Genomic DNA, 7883 nt, shown 5'->3' on the forward strand with positions numbered 1-7883 from the left:
GTATGGTCCACAAATCACAATTTGTCTGATAGAGCTCAACAAGGTGCAACATCCTCTGCCCTTAACCCTCAACAAGACTGAGGAAAAACGACCAAAAACTATATATATGCAACGTGTATCATTATATAAACAGGCGTGAAGTAAAACATTTGTAATTGTCTTTTGTAAAACCTTTGGGTGCCAGTAAAAAGCAGAATGAAAAGAATAAATATGAATAAACCAAGCGATTTCTTTCCACGTTTCTGTTTTATTTGTTGACTCATAAACAATATAATTGAATGAATAACTACCCACACAGTCACACTCATGCATCCGTTGGGTTTGCACTTGTGACTGAAAACGCAGATTATCACTTTTATTTTGTTTTTCTCAGTAGACATCACAGATGCTGATGTTATCATGACACTTCCTCACTTCCCTGTAGAAAGGATATATTCTCAGAAACAGAAAACTTCAAACCCCATAAGAGACATTTCCTATTATGATGATGCTTGGCTTGGTCTGTTTAACCCACACTCCTGATACATTCCAGTGGTCCGGCATGTGACCACTGACCGTTCAGCTACATGAACATTTTTAGATTAAAGGGGACAGTGCGTTCGGTTTGTTCTCTACGGTTACTCTTTACTATACCTATTAAAGCAATACATTTACAAGTGTAGCATTAGATTACAGACACAAAATCAAGGGTAAATGAAAAGGTACGTTTTCTGTATCGTCCAAAAAAATCACTTTTCAAATGCTACAACACATTTCTACTTGGTTAATAATGTCTATGAGGGCCAAACTCAATGCAATGATCAATATCAACAAATACTTATTACTGAGGTGATTAAGTATCGAGTAAAGTCACAGATTCGGGTCCAATATATCTTTAAAGAGGTAAAGTATCAGATAAACCTAAGTCTGTATCTGGAGCAGACGTAAACACGGCCCTGTGAGAAAATTCATGTGTGACCACCGAGTCCTTTACACAACGGGCCCTGTGTGGTTCACTGCACTCAACAGGATTAGTGAGCAGAATTCCTGGAAGTCAACTGGAATGTCTCTGTAAAAACAATTTCACATTTATTTCATTAAATGAGTGTTAAGTGAGAGAAAGATAAATGCAAACCCTTTAATTTCATTGTTGTTCATCACAGTCATGGCTCGTCATCCGGAGGAAAATGTGATGTTCTGCATTGGGAAAAACAACGTAATCCATTTCGAAGCAGTTTGTAAACTTAAAACGAATTCGGGACCAGATAAAATCAAAGATCATCAAGAGAAACATTAACTCACATAAAGACAGATTTAGATGAAATAGTACACCTTCAAACAGAGTATATGTCTTTTTACGTTACTTTAGTGACTTTTGTCCTTTAAAATCCTATCTTTGGAAATTTGCTCGATAAGTTCAAACAGTTTAACTTATTTGCAGCAAATAGACTTTATTCAAGACAAAAGTGTCTTATTCTAAAAAAAAAGGAAATATTAGTAAAGTAGATTGCTCAACAGTGGATTACAGTTGCAGTTTTAGATTTTGTAATGTCCTAAAAATGATAAGAGAAGAAAAATCTCAACATCACAGTGCGTGCAACAAACATGGGTGACTCATCCAACCCAGCTCACCATCTTTTCACCCTGCAGACTCTTTTATCCAAGTGACCTTAACCAAGTGCAATAACTCACTGTGGGATATCACGATGTCTGACAATTCAGTCTATTCATATGTTTTTTATAGTTATTTAATAAACTTGAATTTGTCTTCATTGTCTGTATTTTATTATCTGTATCACTGAGACTTTTAAGTACACTGTGCAGTGACAATGAAGGCATTGACTTAATTACAATTGAATCAGTTTCATTTCATTGAATTGATGCAGCCGTTGGCTTTGACATTTGAGTCAACGTATTGCTGAATTCTATCAATAAAGTTATTATTACCTTTCAGATATTTTGGATTCGGTTATTTGAACGACCCAGAACAGACGTCTACAACATGTGCGATACACAGAATCCATTTTTCCTGATGAAACACAGGATGGTGCCAGAGAGCCATGCAGAAATAAGCTATTCTCTTTAATGGTATGCAAGACGCTGTCTGTGAGATTGAAAAATATGTATTGTAAAAAAAAAGATATTAGAAGGCTCATAAAAATCTGGGAGCTTCTTGTGATCTGTTTCAGGAAATCTGACCATCAGAATAAGCTTACTGCAGATCCATTATATTATATATTTCTACTGTCATAGAAGACAATTATGGGGAGAGACCATGGAAACTAATAAATTGCAGGAGTGAATTTTGATTTGCATATCACATCATCATTATAAAGCTTATCACATCCATTCACTCACACATCTTTGAAGTAGGACAGATGTAAATACTCTTTCAACACAGATGGATGCGAAATCTACTTGTTACCATGTGCCTGAAGAAATGAATCAATTTCCTTGACAACTTTGAGAATATTGCACTTAACACCTTTCTCACTTTGCATTTGTTTTATAGGAATATGTGTTTTGGCTAAATAATAGGAGGCCTTTTTAAAAAATTTTAATTCAGACCACTTCAGCTGCATCTGCAGAGAGCGCAGCTCAGTGTCCTAGAAACTGGAGAAAACCGACCACTTTAAATGTTTTTCTTTATTTTTTATTTTATGTTTTTTCAATGGCATGTAATGTGAGGAGCCACTTAACAACTCCTCCAGGGCCTCAGGGCTTTTGTCTCCATATTCATCAATCGGCCCATGTACCAATTCTTAAGTATTTTCTACTCTTGTGCAAATGCACATATTCTTCAAGACTGAAAGAAAAATGGAGAACAGGTTATGTAAACCTCATTCTAGATCAGTCAGATTAATTGAAATCACAATAAAATTAAAATTAAAAGCTCCTTGAACTTTATTATAGTCTAAAAATATAGCACAGATCAAATGATCACCTGTACATCATATGTGTTTAACAGTTTCATGACATTTATTCAACAAATTAATTTACAAAATACACAATAATTGTAATTATTTAAACATTGAGAAAATCTTTGAAAATCTTTGAAGACATCCTGGCTTCCAGTTCTTAAGAACATGTCCAGTTTTCCAGCCCCCTCCACCACCACTGAGTATTATTCTTTCAGCCAGATTTGTCCATTATTTTATTTCTATCATATATTAGTTTATTTTATCTATTTTAAAATGTCGTTTTTGCTAGAATAACCTTGGTAGGTAGAAGACTTTCTCAAACATCACAATGTAAATCTCCAACAAAAGCCACATACTGTATGTGTTTCCAGTCTCTGATATATATTTTCTCCTGTAGTTCTCGATAAAATGTCAATTTTGTGCAAATGAAAAACATGAACAGTGTGCACAAAGGCAAACATGAGCAGTGGTTGCAGTTGTGTTTCTCCTTTTTGTTTGACAGTATTGAACATGTCTAAGAGAAAGTGCCACTGTGTGAGGGAGCTGCAGTATCTGCAGACAGTAGCAGGGGGCAGTCTTGCTGTTCCTGGTTGGATGAGGTTCAGTGGGATGACTGGCCTGAACAGTTTGCATTTCCTTCAGGATGCTCCACCAAATATGCCATGAAATAGTGTCGGATTGGACATCTTTGTACTTTAACTGTCACCATTTCGAATCTCAACCATGCCGAGCAGTGACTGACAGTATATACAGTGGACTGGGTGGTATGCAGTCTTGTGAAATGAGCAGCCTGTATGGAGTTTTAATCCTCTTTAAGACTCCTATCCATCTCCAAATTAATATCTAGGGGCCACGTATCCCTCTGCACTAGTTTGTACTTGTATAACCCACTTCTGCAGCAAACTGATCAAATTATTCACTGGAAAATAAGATTAATAGGCCTAGTTATGCTGTAAAACACGCTGCAGGTCAATTATTTGGGAGATTCCGAGGATAAAGTCATTACGCTATTTAAAGTCAATTCAAGGACGTGCAGCATGAAGAGCTGTGTTGTAGATTAATCACCATTAAAAGGTCAACATGCGTTAAAATTGACAGAGATGCTATCCGTTCTCATCGGTATGAAGTGCAAAGTATATGTGAAACCTATAATACTCATTACATGCAATTAAAATGGGTCTGTCCTAATTACTAATCAGTCTCTTGTACCATTAGAGATGGAAATTAGAAATACAAAACAGACCCCTGGGCATCATATATCACACTTTCCTTTTATATCAGGGTTGGCATTTTAAAAATGACGACCCACAACTCCGGAGACTTTTAATATTTGAATTTTCTGAAGGCAGGAGTCTCACTTTTTATCACTTGAGCTAAAATCTCTGGACACTAAAAGAACAATTGTTTGCGAATATAACAGACCAGTGTGATCCATTTTTGTTCAGCTGGCTTCTAAAAACAACAAACAAACACAAACAAAACTATACTGTTTATATTGCTATGCCCCAATCAGAATATTGGCTAGACCCTTCAGTGATTCTTTCTTCAGTGATTCCCGCCCACCTCTCTGGCAGCTTACCGATTTACATTTGAGCATAATGCAAGCATTAGAGGAGGCACAAGGCAGCCCTGATAAGTTACAAAGTGCTCCAGGGGTAAACCTCGTAAGAGAGGGTTTGGAGTTATTTACAGCGTTCAAATCCTTCAAAAATTCATGTCTGGAGGATGAGATTGGTTTTGCAGTTGATGCTTTGCACACAAAGCAAACACAATACACACGGAGGGTGTTTAGCAGTAAATGACCAGATGACATTAATTCTAATTGACTGATCTCATCCCATGCTCAGGACCAGTGTGTGTGATGCTGCTCAGGACACAAGGGTCCTGTCAAGGCACAATGTTGCGTGTATACACAAAGCCACAAAACAGAAACACACGAGACTGGCTTAGGAAATGAGGCACACAGGCGACTAAAAATGATTTTTAAATGCAATTTAATTTTCAATGAAGCAATACTTAAGTTGTATGGCATTTTGTATTCACAGATATGTTTTGATTGTGCAATGCCCATAATGAGAGTGCTCCAAAATTGCAAAGCCATTACAAAGGAGGTTAAAGGCAATGGAATTCCTCCTTATCAGAAATGCTTTCTGTACAGTTGTTCCATTTGAAATGCATTTAATTGCAAATAGAAAAGAAGAGAGAGAAAGCCAACAATGCGAGGGGCTGAAGCATTTTCCTCGTCTGCTTTGAGTGAGCGTATTCAAATCTAAGCGGGCAGACAATGAGGGAAAGGAATCGTGCTCTGAATAGCCTCTCTCTCTCCTTTTCATTCCCAGGCCAATCCACAGCCTTCCTCTTCTCTGCTGTTAGGGGCGGGCTCTCCACTCGCAGCTCAAACTTCCTCACCACTGTAGAACAACACATCCACCTGATCGCACAGGAGCTGCACACATGTAGGCACCATTCATCAAGTCCCTGTGAGAGACCTGTGTGGGAGGCCGGGGTCTGTAAATATGACAATCATCAACACATACTCAAAGTCAGTGTTGTGCTTTCACACAGTTTTTCATCCACTTGTTTGACAAGGATGCAGCTCCTCACTTGAGTCAGGCCCTTCCTCGAAAAGCCATGGCCAAGCCTTGACCCGGGGATCCCACTCCCCAGTCACTCCACCGAGGGGAGGAGTATCTGGGCATCACGGGGCACAAAGTGCTTGAAGCCTGCGCCTTTGTTGGGAACAAGCTGGGGGAGAACACCCCCAGCAGATATGCTGACAGTCTCATGGGTGCGAGAGACGAAGTTGAAGCAAGAAAGTGCACCCTTCAAACTTTCCAGTGCAGTGCTAGGAATTCTATTTCTTCTCAACAAAGATTTATACATATTTATACAAGCCCAAATACTGATAGGAAGGTGGCAGGGGGAAAAAAATCTTGGAATTGCAGAGGTAAACTATATGTAAATGCCATAAAGTAATAGACTTGTAGTGCAAATCACACCATTTTATCTTTAATTTTGCTTTCGTACCCTCCCCACTCCCCCCATCCTCTTTCCTCTGGCTTAAAGGTGCATCAGAGATATGCATTTAAGCATATTCAGAACACGGGGCGTGAAATTAAATGTGTGGCAGAGTGAGAAAAATATACAGACGCTGGAGATGCCTTAAAAATAGTCATTTATGCAGATGGAGAGGAGTGAAATCATTTGCAATGGGATGACCCTCTCTCCAAGCATTTCTCCCCTCACTGTTCTTCCCTAATCTTTCACTGTATCTTCATTTTTCATTGAACTCGCCAGTTTGCTGCTAAGCAGCCTTGTAGATAAGGCAAAGTGCTAAAAGGAGACGACAGAAGGAGCTCAGTGGGCCCGTTTCTATTGCACTTTCACCCAAGGCAATGGGCAGAATTTAACGGATTCCTTCCAACATATGTTTTTGCCAGATAAGTAAACAGTGTGTGTCGGAAATGAAAAAAAAAAGCATTTGCAATTTAATGACATTACAGCTCCCAGCTTAGCCCGCCGTGCTGCGAGGCGAGGAGCAGAGAAAGGGGAGAGCGGAAGAATGGAACCGGGTGTCATCAATGTTTTTTTTTCTTTTGCCTTGCAAGAAGCAGCACTGAATTCTTCTTATTCTTTTCAAACCCCTTCCCTTCTCCATCCCTTCCTGCTATTTTGTTCTTTTGCACATAGTTTCCTCGCCTTTGTCAGAATAAAATTATCTATTATTTTATTCTGAAAAATTGCTATCCCCGCCATTCTACCCTCTCCAACATCTGATTCTCCCAGATTTTCTGGGCTAAAACACATCCAGCCCAGCCACGGTGCCCTCACTCTCTCTCTCTTTCTCTTATATTCTCTGCCTCTCTCTCCCTCGCCCTCCTCCCTTTCCCTCCTTTGTCTGGCTTCATCAAAGTGCAATAGATGCTTGGCACAATAAACGGGAGCAAGTCTCCATGTTGTCATAATATTCAGGCCTAACATGAAGACCAGTAGAAGGTGATGAGTTGGAGAGAGAATCACCTCCGAGTCTATTTTTTCAGTGGCAGAAAACGATCCATCCATCTTATGTGAAACCCAGTGATTTTCTTCTTTTCTCCCTGGCGGCTCTCAGGCAGCTGCCTTATTATAGGAGGCTAATTGTGCAGGAAAGCAGATTATGAGAGTGGTAGGATGTACTCCTTGACCATGTACTAATGTGATGACAAGTTTGGGGACCCTCTAAGCAAAAGGCGTCGCACGCCAGGGCACTTTTGGCACTGGCTATAATCTGCCTTTGGTATTAACCCAGCAAACCGGCTTGTTTGAGTATGGATCAATCGCTCGCTCATTATTTTTACAAGAAAGCTTTATATTCAAGGCGCTTTGCTGGTGTTGATCTCTCATTAACCATGCTATGTAAATGCACTGGCAATCCCTGTGTAAGGGATACGTCACCCCAGGGCCCGGGCTTGCAGAAGCATGTTAAGGAAAAGAAGGGGCAGGAAATTTGGGTCAGTCGCCGTCGCCAAAAGTTGAATTTCAGGTTTCGCTCAAAGCCCCCTGCTCAGCTTTTCTCTTTTAATGTGTTTTTGTTTGGTGATGTTGTGTTTTAAATGTCAGCCCCGGAGCTGTCCAGCAATTTAGGAGGCACAAAAAGCCCCGTCTCAGTGTTGCTTCCAAGTGTTCATGTTACCTCTGTTATCGCTGCTGGCTGCAACATTACACACACACTTCATTCACCCGTGGTCTTTTATCACCTCTGAGTGTATTGACTGTACAGGTAAAAGGTTAGATAGGGTCAAAACCAAGTGATAATATTACAGGACAAATAGAAAACGCCTGATTCCTCTGCCTTGACTGGCGATATTAGCCGACTGCCGCTGAGCTAACGTACTTATCTGAGCAGAAAGGACCTGACATGTGACACCGGCTCTTGAATCTGCATGAATTGAATTAGCTGTCAAGAAGCATTGTGCGTCAAATTAAGGGGGGAATATTTCAACT

This window comes from Paralichthys olivaceus, chromosome 10, assembly GCF_024713975.1.
Source record: "Paralichthys olivaceus isolate ysfri-2021 chromosome 10, ASM2471397v2, whole genome shotgun sequence".
In the NCBI taxonomy this organism is placed as follows: Eukaryota; Metazoa; Chordata; class Actinopteri; order Pleuronectiformes; family Paralichthyidae; genus Paralichthys; species Paralichthys olivaceus.